Below are 20,204 nucleotides of genomic sequence, written 5' to 3'. Positions count from 1 at the left end.
CCATCCCCACAGCACTGTACTTGTCCGCTCAACTGTATATATTTTAGTTACCCTATTTATTTTGTTAATGAATTGTACATCGCCTTGATTCTATTTAGTTGCCATTGTTTTTACGAGATGTTCTTCCCCTTGACGCTGTTTAGTGCCATTGTTCTTGTCTGTCCGTCTCCCCCGATTAGACTGTAAGCCCGTCAAATGGCAGGGACTGTCTCTATCTGTTGCCGACTTGTTCATCCCAAGCGCTTAGTACAGTGCTCTGCACATAGTAAGCGCTCAATAAATACTATTGAATGAATGAATATCTGTAATTTATTTATATTGATGTCTGTCTCCCCCATGAACTTAGACTGTAAGCTTCTTGTGGACAGGAAATATGTCTATTTGGGCACTATACTCTCCCAAGAGCTTAGTCAGTGCTTTGCAAACAGTAAGCACTCAATAAATACAATTGAATAAATGAATGAATGAATGAAAGTCATCATACTTTCGGGATTCGAATCTGAGCCTCCTGGCTCTGGTCCTATGCCCTTTCCGACTGGTCACAGGGCACTCAGTCTAGATTTCCTCTACAGGTCCAGGGCTCTTGAGATTTGGATCTCCTGGCTTTCTCAGTGGGTTGAGACAAAACTGTATTGTGCCCCTCAGGTTCAGAAACAGATCCATCACCTGGTTACATTTGACTGCTATTTCTAGCTCTGAATAGAAACACATCCTCTTTCCTTCTAAGGGCTGTTTCCGTGTCCAGCCTTGTTGGACAGAGAGAGGAGGAAGAATGGACACAAAGGGGAAAAACCACAAATGATATGAAATCCTCAGGTAATGGAAAGTGATGATTCTTAATTGCCCTATGGCTGATTTGACAAGTCAAGAGTTTTACTCAAGACTTGTGGCAGGAATCTCAACTTTTAATATCCTGACATTTATGAGTATCAGCCCTTACAGTAATGTTTTGATTAACATGGTGCTTTTGTTCCCCATCTGACATGCAAAGTAAAGATCTTTCCCTTTTGCAACTTAAGTTCATTTTAAAGCTCATGTTGGATGGGGAACATGTCTGCTAGTTCTGTAGAATTGTACTCTCTCAAGCTCTTAGTACAGTTCTTTGCACAGAGTAAGTGCTCAATAAATACGATCAATTGATTTTGATTAAATTAAATGATACGGCTTCCTGTTGGTGAGAGCTATTTTTGTCCGAAGCAGGACTCTGGCTCCTGCCCTCTGGTCAGAAGTTGCTTGCTCTCCAAATCATGCACTGCATTCTGGTCAAGAATTCCCTGACACTGATTGAGATCAGAGAGGGATTTGCTGTGGCTTAGGGTTTCAGATTGAGGTTGAGAGTGGGATTATCTGTCATAAATGTTTTCTTAGTGATTTTGGTCAGTTTCTTCACAAGAGGACATTTCTACTCTAGACCACAGTTCTGTGGTTCACAACAAGTCCTCTGCTAGACCCTACCACTATTCTATAAAAGTTAGTGATTTCCACCCCCACTAACTAGGGTCAACATCTAATGCTTTTAGGGTTTTGAAGCATCTGTAATGATTTGGCCCATTGCATCAGGCAGGGGGATAGAGAAAGCAGAAATTTTCTTTGGTACCTCTGTAGGCAATCAGCTTGTCCCTTGAAGCATGAGGCTTGATTACCCTTCTTATAGTCTTAGCTTGAATAGCTACAAATGCAAATGACCAGACAATTATCTGGTCCTTTTAAAAATCCGTTTTAGAGCATTTGTCTCACGGGCCTAAAGCATCGATGAATTCCAAAGGATTTCCTCCCCGACATGCCTCCCTCTGCTCCATGATCTCCCGCAGGCAGCGGGGATGAAAACAAACAGATCAGTTCTCCCCTGGCCATTTCTCAATGAAGCACGATTCATGGCTTTTCGTACCCACGGAAAATGTTTTTTTTTTCCTTTCCTAAGGTGCACAGTGAACCAATTCTACCCGCCTTATCAGTAACCCATCCTTCTCTTTATTTCCCCGTGGCCAGCGGGCTTGAATACTGCTGAGCTGTTCACCAATTCTCTACCTCAATAATGTTACCTTACTTTGAGACAGTCAAGGTGTTTTAAATGCAATGTGCCTGTTTTCCCCCAGCCCTTCAGGCTTGCAAGAAATGTATGCTGGGTGAGGGGATGTGAACTTTATACACTGGAAGGGAAAGGAGATTACCCCACTTTTTACAAGTGCCTGCAGCTTGTACCTGCCCACAGAGGGGTTTTGTGACCCAAGGAAATGGCTGGGGCAAGGAAGGGGCACCCAAATGCAGTGTCCTCTGGGAATGACACAAAAGCACGTCCCACACAAGCACAAGGCTTTCCCTAAATCCTCAAAGTAATGGTAAAATAAAAGCTCTTCCTCTGGACTCCCCCTTCTCCCCTAATCCAGGGTAAGCCTACCCAAAGGGAAAGTTAATAATAACTGTTGTATTTGTTAAGCGCTTACTATGTGCCAGGCACTGTACCAAGCATTGAGGTGGATATAAACTAATGGGGTTGGACACAGTTCCTGTCCCCTGGGGGGCTCATAATCTCAATCCCCATATTTACAGATGACTGCCACTGGGGTAACTGGGGCATTCAGAACCCATGACCTTCTGACTCCCAGGCCCGTGCTCTAGCCACTACGCCATGAAGAGGGAAGTAAGGACCGAGACCAACATCCAATTAATCCTCCGCACATCTAAGGAGATGGAATCAGGGCCGTCTGGTAGGTCCATTTTGCCCACGAGGAAATGGAAGCAGGAACAAATTAAGTGATGAAGGTTGCGAGTTAGTAGCTCAGAGCAGAATTCAAGTCTTCTAACTCCCAGGCTGAACTCGCTAAATCATTATAAATTGGATGATGTCCTCTCTAAGATAAAGTAGTTTGGGGCAACATCCTTCTTCTAATATCAGAGGATGAGGTTGGGAAACAGGAAGATTCGTCGTCTCAGTAGAGTGTTTGCTCCTGCTCTCTCCAATAAAGCAGGGAAATCCTGCTCTTAGAGGCACAAACTTTCCAGTTACACCATCATTCTTTCCCGTAATTCCTGCACTGGCATGGGCTTGAAAACTAAAGTCTTGCGAACAACAAACGAATGCAACAAAGGTTGTGTTTCCAGCTCAGCTAGATTTACCTGGGTTCCCGGGGACTCTGGAAACTCCTGCAGGCAGAGGATGCAATTGAAGCTGGACTAAGCTGCCAATCAATTAGGGGGCCTCCATTAAGGGACAGCACTTGTCTGAGGCATGAAGGTATGTAGTTTTCAGCCAAGTTGAGTGATTTTTCTGAGTTTTCTCAGGCTCTGTGTTTCAATCACTTGGTTGTGACCATCTCTGCTCTAATGGGGATGAAATCCTACTCCCTCCTACTTTGACTCTGAGCCCCACGTGGGAAAGGGACTAAGTCTGACCTGATTATCTTATATCTACACCAATACTTGGCACCTAGTAAGCACTTAACAAGATGAATGAGAATAATAATAAGAATAAGAGACAGCTAGCCATTCCTCAAAGCTCTGAAGAAACCCAGAACTACTCCAAGATGTCTGTATTTGAAGATTTTATTTACAAATTCCCACTGGTTTCCTTTGGGACTGATGCTAACGGGCGATCCAATCTGAAATTCAGGTGATTGAATGATTGAAGACTGGGAGGAAACTTCCTCGGCCTCACTCATCCGTCACTCCCTTGATGGCAAACCCTACTTCTCGAAGTAAAAGTTCCTCCCCGTTTCCAACTGACTCCCCATTCTGGTGAGTCGTCCGAAAGTACAAAGCTCTTCACACAATTGATCACTCAATCTGCTCCGTGTAGGAGTATCTCTGTTTCCTGGGCTCTGGAGCACTGGGTCAGAAGCACTGTTAATCTCTTCCTTGGTTCTTTCCACTCCCCCACCTACCCCTCTTACTTTGTGTTTTTGCTAGCCCCAACTGCTTGTCGACTTCGCTTCCCTCCCACCCCCTCAAGATGATTATGCAGGCTTCCTTTTCAAGCGGAGAGCTAAGTCATTAACAGCGGCGGCGGACGGTCCTGTGTTGGTGGGTTGCTTTTTTAAACAAATGTCCCCTGCCCTCGTCTTCTGGATGTGCTCCGGTTCCCCTGTGGGAAGCTTTTAGCAAACCCATTATCCTGGGTCAAGAAGTGGGAACAAGAGAGAGAGTGGGAAGCGGCAGCTTTCCATAGAGATTGTACATAATGACTGACCCTGTACTTCCTACTTTATACCAGTGGGTTCTTTCTTTAAAAAGCAGTCATAACTGTCAGTTGTGATTCTGTGTTTTTGCCCAAAAAAGTCAAGTGCCGCTTACGTAAAAGTGGAGCCGAAAGCTTACTTAAGATGAGTTTTTTTTTCTTCTTTTTTTTTGTGCAGGGAGTAAACCTCTAACATATGCCAGTTTTTTTATACTGTACGCTCCCAAATACTTGGTACAGAGATCTGCACATAGTAAGTGCTCAATAATTGCAATTTATTTTTTGATTAGTGTACTCTACTACTTTCATTTAATTCTATTTCATTTTTCAATTATTAGGGGTTCGTTTGCCTACTGGGGAGGGTGCAGATATGATCACTGATTTTTAGATTTAGTCCCATGCTGATTAAAGTAGATTTTAGATGCAATTTTTGCCAGTGTGAATGAAATGTCACAGTTTGCTACGAAAGAGCCAAACAAGTCCATTCTGATTTGATCCATGTTCCCAATATTCAACCTCTTCTTCAGGATATATGAACTTGGACTTAGGACAATACAGCAGTATTTTTTTACAATTAAAGAAATACCAGTGTGTATGTTGCCCAGTTAGATTAGTACTCTGAAAGTGTGGAGGAATCAGGAGCTGGACTAATTATTGTACTCTCCCAAGCATTTAGTACAGTGTTCTGCACACAGTAAGTACTCAATTAATATGACTGACTGACTAATAGACTATGGGAGAGATCACAGACCTAGAAATCCAGCATCCAGAAAACGGGGGATTAAAAATCTTACCTCATGAAATTATTTCCAAGGACCACTGGGTTCTGCAAATGAAAACTCCCACTCTGAAATCACTGATATTTCAAATGGTGTTTGGATGCCTACAGTTTTGAGCCTCTCTTCCTCCTTCTTGATTGATTGATAATACTTGTTAAGCACTTATTACGTGCCAAATTCTGTTCTAAGCACTTGGAACAGTGGCCGGCACATAGTAAGCACTTAACAAATGCAATTAAAAAAAAAATTCTGGGATAGATACAAATAAATCAGGTTGGGCACACTCCCTGTTCCACTTGAGTCAAAGTAGGAAGAAGCAGAGTTCAGTCCCCATTTTACTGATGATTTAACTCAGGCACAGATAAGTGAAGTGATTTGCCCACAGAAGACACATGGCAGAGCGGAAATTAGAACCCAGGTCTTCTGACTCCCCGGCCATGCTCTTTACACTAGGCCACACTGCTTCCTGAGCCCTGCAGGGATCACACAACCAAACAGTTAATGGACAAACACAATGACATGGGTACATGAAAAGAAAAGATAATAATGTTGGTATTTTTTAAGCACTTACTATGTGCAGAGCACTGTTCTAAGCGCTGGGGTAGATACAGGGTAATCAGGTTGTCCCACATGAGGCTCACAGTCTTCATCCCCATTTTACAGATGAGGGAACTGAGGCACAGTGAAGTGACTTGCCCACAGTCACACAGCTGACAAGCGGCGGAGCCGGAATTCGAACCTATGACCTCTGACTCCCAAGCCCGGGCTCTTTCCATTGAGCCACGATCAGCTGTAAGATTGCCACAAGGTTTAATCAAAGCTTTTTCACTATTAATCGGGACCTAAATATGGACTCAGGAGTAAGATCTTGAAGAAGTGTGGCTCAGTGGAATGAGCACAGGCTTAGGAGTTAGGGGACATGGGTTCTAATCCTGGCTCCACCACCTGTCAGCTGTGTGACTGTGGGCAAGTCACTTAATTTCTCGGTGCCTCAGTTACCTCATCTGTAAAATGGGAATGAAGACTGTGAGCCTCACGAGGGACAACCTGATCAACCTGTATCTACCCCAGAGCTTAGAACAGTGCTCAGCATATAGTAAGTGTTTAACAAATACCAACAGTATTATTATTAGATATAGATGCTTCCTTAGTGTACTGGGACCCTAAATAACCCCGCCGCTTCCCATCCACCCGATCAGTCATATGGCAAGAGAAGTATCAAGACATGGTGTCCTTCAGTTAATAATGCTACAACCTGATTACGTTGTATCTACCCCAACGATTAGAACAGTGCTCTGGACACAATAAGCGCTTAGTAAATACCAATATTATTATTATTATTATCATTATTGATAATAATTGCAGTAACAATCAATCACAGGTATTTATTGAATGCTTAGTGTGCACAGATCACTGCACTAAGCACTTGGGAGAGCACATTACAGGAGAATTAGCAGAAACGTTCCCTAACCATAGCAAGTACTTATTAAGTGCTCACTAAGTGCCAAACACTGTACTAAGTGCTGGTGTAGATAGAGCATAAGCAGATCAGACACAGTCCCTGTCCCTTAGGGGACAGTCTAAGTAGGAGGAAGAACAGGGATTGAATCCTTGTGTGACAAATGCAGAATGAGAGATTGAGGCCCAGAGAAGTCAAGTCCCTTGCCTATTAATCAGGGCCTAAATATGGGCTCAGGAGTAAGATCTAGAAGCAGTGTGGCTCAGTGGAAAGAGCAGGTACAAAAGGTAACTGGTAGAGCTGGGATTAGAATCCACATCCTCTGAGTGGTCCCAAATTGGCTCCGGCAAGGATCTCTGACAATTCCCAGGCCCATCCCTCCCTCGATGGAACTCCCACCCGCTATTGCTCAGGGAGCTCCCTTGGAGTATTAATGGCTACTGATTTGCATGTTGCTACAGGGAAGTGCATTCATTAATGATTTTAAAGAATGGTGGCAAAAAAAAAGATCATGAATACTTCTGGTGTGGGTGAGGAACAGTGGTTTGCAAGAAACATTACAGTATCGATTTCTCCCAGTCAATAAAGTAAAACAAATGGTGACCTTTTGTTCATTTAGCAGCTCCAAATTGCTGGTTGAATACTAAAAGGTTCTGACTAGAGAGATGGACATATATTAATATCATTTATTATATGCTTTTTAGCACTTCAAAGCATTCATTACTGAACAAAAATGGATTGGAGAATTAGTTTTCATCTGGGACCTAGGTTAAAGTTTCATTTTCTTTCTTTCTTTCATGAATGAACAACTCTGGCATATGTTAACTTAAATCATTAAGATGATCTGAAATTAAAATTTCTAAGGGTTGTAATTACTATAATGACTCTTCCCATTCTGCCCATGTCATCACGTTTAATTGGTCTAGGCCTCGTTTCCTAAAACTTTAGGAATGGACTACTCCAGCCTCTGAATCATTCAGATGGATATTCTATCTTGCAAGATTTTTTCATTGTGAATTCCATACAATCTGGGTTATTTCTTAGTACAGTACTTAGTACAGTGCTCTGCACACAGTAAGCGCTCAATAAATACAATGGAATAAATAAATTTCCACTACTCTTCTACAATACGCCCTTACAAGTGACACTGTTTCCCCCATGGGTTGTTTTGCTCCTGCTGTAAACCAAAGTTGATTCCTTGAGTTTGTGATTAAAATCTGCTCAGGTTCAATGGCACGAGGTGTTAAATGAGACTGCTGTTGAAAATTCTGTTTGCCATAACTTTTAGGGAAATGGACCAAAACATTTTCAAGTGAGAGTACTTGGCCCCAAGTGGATATTAATATCGGGTTTTGATTTCCATGTGACATGGAATCAGGGGGAAAAAAATGAACAAAATTACTAGATTGTTTCTAGCTTGGTGGTGGAGCAAGAGAAAAATTGGAGCAGCACAATTTTGATCACTTCCTGCAATAAACCGAAACTTCAGGAGCTTTTTATCATCCAAACCTTGTTTCCCAGCTACAATACAAAGTCTGGGAGAGCAGTTATCATCACTTATTGCATTTAGACTAAAGAGATGCAGGTGGATGGAATTTATGGGTGGTGAGAGGGAGTGCGGGGGAAGGGAGAGTGGCTTCTGGCTCCTACTCAGATTCCCCAATGCAGATGTCTAAGTGCTTTTGCTTTAGAGACAGGCATAAGGTCAATGGCCGGTCACATGCCTAAGGACTCTCTGACTGTAAATCCAACACCTGGAAAACGTCAGAGCCTCCCATCTCCTTGAACTGTCCAGCAAGAAATCATTTTGCTCTTAGTGCCACAGTTTGGACTCCATCTCTGGACAATCTATGGGCAATAAATACTGCTCTCATTTCTGGATGGTTGCTTTTATAATCCTAACCAACCAGGAAGCTCCTTGGGGGCAAGAATTGTGTCTACTGAATCTCTCGGTTGATTGATTAATTGATGTTCTATGATGAAATCCTTCCATTCTTTGAATTTCTTAGCTTTCCACTGGTTATGTCACTTCCGGTTGAAAGTTCACCAGATGCCGGTTGCAGTCAGAGATTGTCTCTCTTTATTGCTGAATTGTACTGTCCAATCTCTTAGTACAGTACAGAGGGGCAGGAATCCATTCCTCATTCACTCAATCATATTTATTGAGCGCTTACCGTGTGCAGAGCACTGAGTTCTTGGGAGAGTACAATATAACAAAAAACAGACACGTTCCCTGCCCACAGCCAGCTTATAGTCTAGAGAGGAGACGGACATTAATATAAATACATTACATAATTGTATGACCCCCCCACATTAAATCATGACACTAAACTATGAAGGGATCAAGTTGGGGAGAGAAATGGATAGTTTCTTTCTTTTTGTCTTTAATGACATCTGTTAAGAATTTCCTTTTACGAGGCCTGCTCTGGGCACTGGAGTAGATACAAGCTAATCAGGTTGGATACAGTCCATGTCCCACATGGAGCTCAGAGTCTTAATACCATTTTATAGTTGAGACACAGACAAGTGAAGTGACTTGTCCAAGGTCACACAGAAAGCAACTGATAGAGCTGAGATTAGAACCCAGGTCCTTCTGACTCCCAGGCCCATTGTCTTTCCACTAGGCCACCGAATGGATCCCCATCCATTGGTTATGTCATTCTGAATAGCATTTGATTGAATTATCTGGCTGTTCTTTTTAGAGCCGACAAAAGCCTGGTTAGGTGGTATTCTCATTCAGGCCAAACACTGTGAATGGATTCTGAGCCCCTTGGCAAAACCTTCCTTCATTCCTTTGCCAAGGAATAGACTAAGATACATCATTCTCCCATGGCCTAGATTGTGTTGTTCACTGGTTTAGGTGAACAGAGCTTTAGAAAGATTGTATATTTCTATTAAAATCTAAATATTTTAAACAAACTGTTCCCATTAGAAGTCATATTATATTGTCTTCTAACATGATTCTTCCCCCTCCCAGGATGTAACATGCAATTTTCTAATGTAATATAGACCTATTGAAAAGAATATTTCCACCCTCCCAAGTAATTTGAAAACCTAATTGTAGCATTTGGAGGGTTATTGGGAACTTCTTTTGTCTACAATGGTTCAGAAAATGGAAAGCATGCAGCATTTCTTTTTTTAAAAGAGACTGTATGAGGGAGAGTGGATATATTGTTTTGAAGTTTGCCTTTGGGGCATGAAGCTAATGATGCAGCTATCTTTTGTATTCCTTGTTGAATTGTGTGTATGGGGTTGTTCTTCATGAAGAATAATAAACAACCCATTAGGATTGCCTGTTTTTTAATGCAAATCTTGTTTGCTGGGGAAGAGGGCAAAATGTCATAAAGATTTGGTGCTTGGGTTTGTGGATGGAACTACTGAAGGTGGGATTTTGTTAGCAGATGGAAACTGGGCTGATGAGCCCTGGGTGTGACTAGCCACCCCACCCACATCTTGTGTGTAGGAAAGTTGTCCCTCGATGGTCTTTGGCGTCAGTCACTGGCACTGCTTTGGTTTGTTTCCTTCGGATCACAATCTTTTCACAGCACCAGTTTGAAGAGGCTTCCCCTCTGCCTTCAAACATGTCTCTCTTCTACTAAAATAGGTTTTCTGTGGATGACACTGCACCTTCTAACCAGCGCCCCACCTCCCTGTTCATGTTCTAAACTCCACCCCTCTTGCCACCCCTTCCTCGCCTACAACTCACCTTTGACCGACTACAAACTAGTTCCCTCCACTTTCACTCTGCTGTCCTCCCTCTTTCCTTCTTCATATCTGATACATTATCACTCTTCCCTCAAGAATTAGAGCTATTTAGTCACTTGGTCATGGCTTCAACTCTTCCTTTTAGTACCTTCAGTAAACTCAATTTCATGGAATTAAAAGTATCAGAAACTCTTAAGGAAATATTAATATTTACCATAAATGCCCATGTTTCAATTAAATTATTTCAACTCATCTCAGTGGCTAATTGCCATTTAAAGGCATTAATATTAACTAAAAAGGAGTGACTAATCTTGGTGGAGGAGGAAAATTCATTGCTAAACACCATTGGCAAAGATGGGAGACCACTGTCTCCACATTTTTCCCATCATCTTTGTAACGAAAAAAAAACTTTGTATCACCCCAGTACAAAATATTAGTCATTTTACATGCTGATTTGCATTTTATTTTCTTTTTTCCATTTTCTCCTTAGAACCCAAATGTTTAGTAAGGGTGAGACCATTCATTTTTCATAAACATAGAATCTAATACAAATGGAGGGTGTGGAATTTCATGCTTGAAGGTTTTACTGTTTAACTTGATGTCCTGTTGGCAAAACATAGTTTCTTGCTTGGAGCAGAAGTGTGAGGACTCTCACATGGTCTCCTGAATTTAAAAAGATCTCTTGGGAAAGCAACCATGAAAATAAGGGGATGAAAAGACCATGGAAAAGGAAGCAAAGGAAATAAAATTAGAAAATATTAATTAGGAATACAGCCCTCTATATTTGTCTTTTAATTTATTTTGTTTTGGCAAAAGATTGGATTTTTCACAATGCAGATCACTCATTACCTTTGAAAGGCAGTCAACAACTGACATTACACTGGCCCTTTCGTTTATGTCCTATGAAAAGGGAGACTATAAAGTCCAATCACCCCTATGGAGCTATATTCACCCTTTGGTGCTTAATAAGTCCTTGTTGACTGGTTGGCCAACGAGTCTGACCTATTCACTGTGTTCTGAACATTTGGCCAGTGAGAAATGTCACCAGACATCTCTATCAATCAATCATGAGTATTTATTTACAGTGCTTACAGAGCACTGTACTAAGCACTTAGGCAAGTGCAATACTAGTTGGTAGACAAGATCCCAGCCTACAAGGAAATAACAGTTCACAGGAGATGGCTGACCTTGAAATAAACTACGTTTAGGAGAAATAGTAGAGTAGAGCCACCAAATTAATTTTAGCACTCGTACTCGGAAAGAACACCTGTGTTCTCAGGGGCTAAAAAGGGGGGACAGTGTTTCTGGAGCAAGTTGGGGGCTTCTGGGGCTCCCCCAGGAGGAATACTCCAGGTAAACGTCCATAAAATGGCATTTATGTTGTCTCATGTATGTTGGCTGGGCAACAGAGTGACATTTATGATGTGAATATCCTGTGTCTGGTAGTTCCTAGTGCCATCAGTGGACACTTCACCAACAATAGAATGGTAACAAAAACTGCCCAAGGTGGGTGAAACATTGACCTGTGTAAGGATGATCTCTGACTCTGGTTACTGATGTTCCTGATGTGAGTTCTGGGGTGACAGGCTAAGTGTCGTCTCCATGTTACATTATCCATCCTTCAGCCAGACTGGTGAAAGTCACTCCCTGAGGCACATCAAGGCCTCACCTCTGTGGCATCCATTCTCTGTACTCACCACACACCCTGGAAAAACTAATCCACTTCCTTGGGGCGTGTGTTCCGTATTTGCCTTGTCCTCTGCCAGTAGGTTAGGCTCTTTCGAATCTTTCAAACTCTCAGGGCTGGAATGTCTACTTTTTGCTTGCTCCTTCAGCCAGCTCAGACTAAAGCTAATCTACTAGTAACTACGATCCAGAGAATAGACTTTGTTGTCTTTCTTTTCAGGACAATCATTCCCTCATCAGGAGAAAAAAAGCAAAGAGGGGAGAAGAGTGAGAAATAGAGAGAGGAAGGGAAGGAGGAAGGGAGAGAGAGAGAGAGAGGAGGAGAAGGAGGAGGGGGGAAGGGGAGTGGGAGAAAGAGGGAGGAAAGAAGAAAGGAAGGAGGGAGGGAGAAAAAGAGAGACAGAGACAGAGAGAAAAACAGAGTGGGTATGCTCACCTGCACGGCAACTGTAAATCTCCCATAAAAGTCCTGCAGAGTTTACAGGAGTCCAGACACAATGTGGCCTTTTATTGGCAAAATGCAATTATATAACTAATTGGCTCCTATACATCAGTATGATGCTTCCTTGGCACGGGCTCCTCCCGGCTGCTGGCGATGCAGGACATAGCTCACGTCTGCATTCCCCCTCAATATGTTGGAGTATTTAAGCCAGGAGGAGGGCCATTCTGTGGATGCGCCTGGCAAGTCTGAGGCACAGATGTTGGGCCCTTGCATCCAGCTTCCTTTCAGCAGGGGGCACCAGGACAGCATGTAGCCAATTGCCCCGGTCTGCTTGGGTTTGACTTGGCTTGGGGAGCAGCTGGGAATTTCCATCTGTACGCGTGGGCAGCATTAAAGGGCTGGTGATCGATCTTGATTAAATTGGATGATGGATTGCCCAGAGTTGATTTTGGTTTCAGAGCCACTCTTGGGTGGGAAAAATTAGGTATTTGCCCATCTTCCTTGACCCTGTATCTAGCGATCCGAGTTACCACTTGTAAGTCACTCTGGGGAACATACGAGCTAACCAGTCCCAAATGGAACAAATCAATTAGACTGTAAGCCTGTCAAAGGGCAGGGACTGTCTCTGTTACCGATTTGTCCATTCCAAGCGCTTAGTACAGTGCTCTGCACATAGTGAGCGCTCAATAAATACTATTGAAATGGGGCTCACGATGTTAATACCCATTTTACAGATAAGGTAATTGAGGCCCAGAGCAGTTAAGGTCACAGAGCAGACAAGTGGCGGAGCCAGGATTAGATCTGGTTGTTTGGAATTTACTCCAGAACATGGAGCAGAATTTGGTATATGGAACGTGCTTTTATTATTATTATTATTACTACTACTACTACTAATAAGCTAAAGTACTATAGATCTCTCCATTGGAGGCAGTGATACGATCCGTGCACTAGAGGGCGCTATACCTCTAGGTCAGAAGACTTGGCAGGTTTTTCCTGCACCCCGCTGTCTCAGTAGTGGGGGGCTTCAAGGGGCATTTGATGGAAGATAAGTTAAGGTCTGAAGCTATGTGAAGAGGGGCGGATACGGCCTGATGATAAAAGAAATGAACTGAGTTAGGCAGTAATGTGTTTCTGACTTCTGCCACTGTCAATAATAATGGTATTTGTTAAGCGCTTACTATGTGCCAAGCACCATTCTAAGAAGTGGGGTAGATACAAGACAAGCAGGTGATCCCACCTGGAGCTCACAGTCTTAATTGCCATTTTACAGATGAGGTAACTGAGGCACAGAGAAGTTAAGTGACTCTCCCACACATCAGACAAGTGGCAGAGGCGGGATTAGATCCCATATCCTCTGACTCCCAAGCCCGTACTCTTTCCACTAATAAAAATAATAATAATAATCGTGGTATTTGTTAAGCAGTTACTATGCGTCAAGCACCATACTCGGTGCTGGAGTAGATAAAAAATAATCTAGCCGGACACTGCCCTGATCAATCAGTGGTATTTATTGAGCACTTACTCTGTGCAGAGCACGGTACTTAGAGCTTGATAGGCAACCCCTGGAGATTTTTGAGAAGGTGGGTGACAAGCCCAGGACATTTTTGTAGAAAGATAATCCAGGCAGTGGAGTGAAGTGTAGACTGAAGCGGGGAGAGACAGGAGGATGGGAGATCAGAAAGGAGGCCGATGCAGTAGTCCAGTCGGGATATGATGAGTGATCGTACTAACGAGGTAGTGGTTTGGATGGAGAGGAAAGGGCGGATCTTGGCGATGTTAAATTCTCTGGGGATGGGGCTGGGGGAGAATCAAAGTGTTTAGGGTGTTTAGACCCAAGTGAATAGGTGACACAGAAAGGGTGACCTCGTCGTTGCCCTGACCCCCTATCCATCCTGTTCCACCCCGAGGGCCAAAGGACACACCAGGGAGTTTGGTGGAGGATATTAGGGATGGTATGACCCATTTTATGACCACTCCCACTGAACTGCAGGGAACTGCCTTTGACTTCAATGCCCTCCCTCCGAAAGCCCTTACCTGGACATACCCAGTTGGGTCAGGATGATTTAGGATGACACCACCGTGACCCGATCGTCAGGTGCCTTGGAGAAGCAGCATGGAGTAGTGGATAGAGTCCGGTCCCGGGAGCCAGAAGGTCATGAGTTCTAATCCTGCCTCTGCAACTTGTCTGCTGTGCGACCTTGGGCAAGTCACTTCATTTCTCTGAGCCTCAGTTCATCTCTAAAATGAAACCATGAGTCCCACAGCTTAGGACAGTGCCTGGCACATACTGAGCACTTAACAAATACCAAAGTTTTCATTATTATTAAACGGAGGACATCACACAAGTGCCAGGAGAGAGACAAGATAAACTGAATAATGAAAATGCACCACAGAGTCCTGACTGTGCTCTGTCCTGGGCAGAACAGGGAGCCTTACGAAAATTCCTCAAGGGAAGCTACATTGTCGGCAGGAATGCCAAAGCCGCTGTGGCAGCCCCAGGAAATTTGGATGGCCAGCGCCAATTTGTTCAGAGAAGCAATAAGCAGCTGAACTTTCTCAAGGGTTTATCCAAACGGAACCTTTCTCAATCCACCAATCACTTGAGTGTGTGTGATGTAATGCCATGTGTGCATAGGGTGACTTTCTCTGAGCACTGATTAATTTCCATGCTCTCTGGTCTTCAGTGCTGATTAGTTCTTTTCTTCTTCAGCTTGTTCACAGCAGAAGAAGCTTTGACACAACGAGAGGATAGAAAGATCCAGAATATGCCAGAATTGTGCAGCGTGAAGCATTGGAAAACTCTGCAGCTAACACGTGCTGAATGTACATATGTCTCTATATATAGCCTTGTGGAAAAATATAATATAGTTCACTAGACAAGTTAGTTCATTTTCATTTAAGCGGACGTAGCCTTTTGATCTAAAGAATAAACAGTCTAACAATAGGAAAAAATGCAATCTGTCGAGACATATTTGAGTTATTTTGCAGTAATTGGCTTGGCAGCAGCTTCAGTCACAGATTTCTGTTTCACAGATTGTCCCCAAATGAATAAAAGGTTTGCTTTGAAATGTAATTAATATTACGTTCAGCTGCAAGACATTCGCAGGTTGTCAAAGGAATTTGAAGGAGGTAAGCTATAAAAAGTAAAGAAAATAACAGCGAAACTGCGATCTGAATTGTGTCAAAAGGATGCTGGTTCAGTAACCCGGACTGATGCAGAGTTCCCTCTTGAAAGTGCACCTCCCCAACAAATCAATTTAATAATAATAATTATGTTGGTATTTGTTAAGTGCTTACTATGTGCAGAGCACTGTTCTAAGCGCTGGGGTAGACACAGGGGAATCAGGTTGTCCCACGTGGGGCTCACAGTCTTAATCCCCATTTTACAGATGAGGTAACTGAGGCACAGAGAAGTGAAGTGACTTGCCCACAGTCACACAGCTGACAAGTGGCAGAGCCGGGATTCGAACCCAAGTTTCTCTCACAATTTCTCTCGCAAGTTTTAACGTGACCCCCCAACACACACAGAAAGGCCTCTCTATTTGTTAATGATAAAAATAGCTGTATTTGTTAAGCATATGCTTTGTGCCGAGCACTGTAATAAACCCTAAGGCAGATAGAAGATCAACAGGTCGGATGTGACCCCTATCCTAAAGGAGGCTCATAGTCTTAAGTATTCACATTTACATATTCATTTCATTTACTTGCTCCTGGGGGTGGCCTAGTGACTAGAAGTCAGGAGACCTGGGTTCTAGTCCTACCTCTGCCACTTGTGAACTGTGTGATCTTGGACAACTCACTAATCTACTCTGTGCCTGAGTTCCTCATCCACAAAATGGGAATTCATTTCCTGTGTTCCTTACCTCTTGGACTGAGAAACCCGTGTGGGACTTTGTGCTATCTGACTGTATTTTGTCTACATCAGCACTGGGCACGGTGCTTGGCAATTAATCAGTCAATAGTATTTATTTATTTATGCAGTACACCATACTAAATACATGGGAGAGTATAATAGAACAGAGTGGTAGCCAAGTTCCCTGCCCACAAGGAGATCACAGTCTAGAGAGGCAAATTACAAGAAATAAGCATTTTATAAAGGCTATCGTTACAATTATGATTACTGTTTTTGAGAAGCAATTTGGACTAGTGGAAAGATCATGGGTTGTAATCCTGCCTCTGCCACTTGTCTGCTGTGAGACCTTGGGTAAGTCACTTTATCTGGGCTTCAGTTACCTCATCTATAACATGGGAATTAAGTCCCCTTCCCTCCAATTTAGTAATAATGGTATTTGTTAAGCACTTCCTATGAGCCAGGCACCATTCTAAGCACTGGGTTGGATACAAACAAATTGAGTTGGACATAGTCCCTGACCCATGTGGGGCTCCCAGTCTCAATCCCCATTTTATAGATGAGGTAACATAGCCACAGAGAAATAATTTGCCCAAGGTCACATAGTAGACGACTGGCGGCGGCCGGGTTTAGAACCCTTGACCTTCTGACTCCCAAGCCCATGCTCTGTCCACCACACCATGCTGTGAGCCCCATGTGGGACAGGGACTCCATCCAACCTGATTACCTTGTATCTACCCTAGAGTTTAGAAGAGTACTTGACACATCATCATCATCATTATTATTATTATAATATCATTATGTGTATTATCATTATTTCATTGCTGAGGAAGAAGAAATTGCCCCATAGAGCTAACCCTTCAGTAGATAGAGGACGGCATGGGGAAGTACAAGTCTGTAGACAACAGAACAATGTGCTGAAAGAGGGATTACCTCAGGGTCTGACCTCTTGGAAACCACAGGACAAAGAGCCTGGTCTCATCCTACAGATTTCAGCCAGAAAACACAACATTACTCAACCCTTGCTCCTAACTGTACCTGGGCAAAAGTTGCTATCTATAAACATTGTTATGCTAGTGTACTGGGGAAAAACTAGGATATAAACTCAAAAAAAAAAAATCTCTGAAGGCAAATGGAAAAAGTCGATGGCATCCTCGTGTGTAACCAGCTAGTCTACTCTCTGAAATACACCTAGCCCCAGAAATAACTGAGCACTTAGCAGTAACACCAGCTCGGGCTTGTTGATTTTATAGAGGAATCCCAAATGTACTTGATATCTTTTTCTTCTTGCATTACAGCAAGAAAATGAGCGAAGATGTTTTTTATTTATTAGTCGGCAAATAGTCGATGGCGGTCGTTAATGTAAAATTAGGGAAATGTTGCAAATTACCAGGACGAACATATGGTTTTGGGATAATGGAATTTGATGATTTCTTTCTGCCGGTCTGCTGGGGATGCAGCATCCCTGTCTCGTTGTGTGCCTCGTTTCTCTGGCTAGACACGGGTGGGCTTTAAAAGTTCCTCAAGAGCTCAGGGTGCTCTAAGGCTCATTGGCTGAATAATTTGCAACTTCGCACGTTGGAATTTTTCCATTCAAATAATTGCACTGAAGCAAGGCCTGAATGTAATTTTTCACATTTATCCCCGTCAGACCGGGGAAAGCGAAACGTACTGATCATCACGATTATGCCCATTCCAACCGACTTCATCCCGTGATAAGGATTAGCGGGGACACCTGGTATTTAGGGAGTCTGATGAATGCGATGAAGCGGTTTTGGAAGGATGCTGAGAGAGGAGGAGAGAGGAGAGCTGTGGAATCGCGGCTTACCGTTTGAGCCTCAAACTGGCTGGAAGACCGGCTTTCGAACAAGCTGTTATTTTCCACACGGGAGTAGCATTGCTACAGTAAAATGCCAGATTTCATCCATCATAATGTCATGGCTCATATTAAAATGTCTTGAGGGACCTGAGGGAGGGATGGGCAAAAGACATCAAATCAATTTTCGGGCAATTGCTACGGTTTTCAGAACCTAAGCCCTATGTGATGGTGTTATGGATACACAAAGGGAGGTTATAAATAAGGTCCATATATCAAGGGAGGAAGTAATTTAGGAAAAGGCAGCTGATTTGACTTTTCTCTGAGACTGGAGCATCCCGGGAAGGGTTGGGAAGGTTACCCTCTTTGCGGCCCTGAAAGAGACGAGCACCAAATCAGCACTTCAGAGAAATTAGCTCATCACCAGAGTCTTGAAACTGACAGTTCGGAAGCAGCGTAGCTCTTGTTGATCGGGAAACAAATGTTATAGGTTATTTTACCCGGGTGCAAATAAGCATTTAATTACCTGATTTCCAAGTCAAACATCATTATAGGCAAACTCCTGTAAGTCCAGAATTAACCTTTAGATGAAAGTGGACTTTTCAGAGAGGGCTTTTATGAGGTTTCACGGATCCTGGAACAGGAAATTAACACCATTTTAGAGGTCTATAATGAAGACGGGAAGACTTTCAGAGTCTAAATCACTTCATGTTTATTGAGAGATTTATCACAAGTTTTATAAGATGTAAAATACTCCGGCATGGGTTTAGTAATACTCTCTGCTCTCAGAGTAGTTTGCCCTCTAAGAACGAACACGCTGATGAAGCCTACAGTTTGTTTTTTAAAATCTTTTTTATTATAGTTTGAAAAACCGGACTAGTGAAGTGCAAAGATTGGTCCAGGAAAATCGAGGGAGTGGGGCAGGGCCTGTGAAAACAAAACAAAACAAAAAAATGGAAATTTAAGTACTTTCGATGTGCTTATACGATAAACTCAAGGTTTTTCTCTCCAGGGATATACTCTAACACCTCCTTCTAACGATTATAACCTCTTAACGTGAGAAGTTGCTTGGTTTTGCATGGCCGAGGGTCAGACAAAAATCCATTACTGTGTGAGACCTTGGATAAGCCTCAGTCTTCCTTTTTGCCAAACGGAGCAAGCATCTGTCCCCTCCTTACTTCCCTGGCTTGCCGATCAGACCATTTAGAAAGCTGTATAAAATGGCTGAGAGACAGGCTCGAATCAGAGCAAATGCTTCTATGAGTCGGTGCAGATGCCTTTATTCATTTGGGCTGGAAGGACAGAGATCAACTGGGCTGTGAGAAATAGTGCTTCCTCGGCATTGCTCAACAAGCAGATTTTGGGGGGAGATTTCAGCTAAGTCATGAATTTCCCTGCACTGAAGGGAAAAACTTGCTTTGGAGTGGCCAAACTGGCTCACAAGCTACCTGTCAGAAGGGAGTCAGAAGGTCCTGGATTCTAATGCACGTTCCACCACTTGTCAGCTGTGTGACTTTGGGTAAGTAACTTAACTTCTCTGTGCCTCAGTTACCTCATCTGTAAAATGGGGATAAAGACTGTGAGCTGCACATGGGACAACCTGATAACTTGTATGTACCCCAGTGCTTAGAACAGTGTTTGGCACATAGTAGGCGCTTAACAAATACCACCATCATCATTATTATTAGGAGAAGTTTTTGACCTACAGCTCGCAGCCGACTCCTCTCCCACATCTTCCCTCAGTCCTGAAGCTCCCTCCCCCTTCATATCCACAGACTACCACTCTCTCCACCTTCAGAATCCCCCTAAAATCACATCTCCTCCAAGAGGACTTTCATTCATTCAATCAACTGTATTTATTGGGCACTTGCGGTGTGCCAAGTACTGTACTGAGCACTTGGGAGAGTTCAATATAGCAATAAATGGACACATTCCCTGCCCACAATGAGCTTTCAGTCTAGAGAACCATAAACTCAAGTCTTGCCTGACAAAGACCTCATTTCCCCTACCCATCCACCCCTCTGTGTCGACTATGCATGTGGCTGTGTACCCCTTAAGCAATTTGATACTCCCCCCAGCCGTACAGCACTTACTTTCATATCTTTATACTCTGTTTCCCCGATCTGTAATTTATTTTAAAATCTGTCTCCCCATGTAGACTGTAAGGTCCTCTTGGGCAGGGATCAAATCTACCGACTCTCTTGTAGTGGACTCTCCCAAGCGCGGAGTACAGTGCTTGGCACACAGTAAGTGCTCAATACATACCATTGATCGGTAGATGAGGATATTTATT

This window comes from Ornithorhynchus anatinus, chromosome 13 (genome assembly GCF_004115215.2).
Source record: "Ornithorhynchus anatinus isolate Pmale09 chromosome 13, mOrnAna1.pri.v4, whole genome shotgun sequence".
NCBI lineage: Eukaryota > Metazoa > Chordata > Mammalia > Monotremata > Ornithorhynchidae > Ornithorhynchus > Ornithorhynchus anatinus.
The sequence above is the reverse complement of the archived record's forward strand: the minus strand, read 5'-3'. Positions refer to the sequence as shown.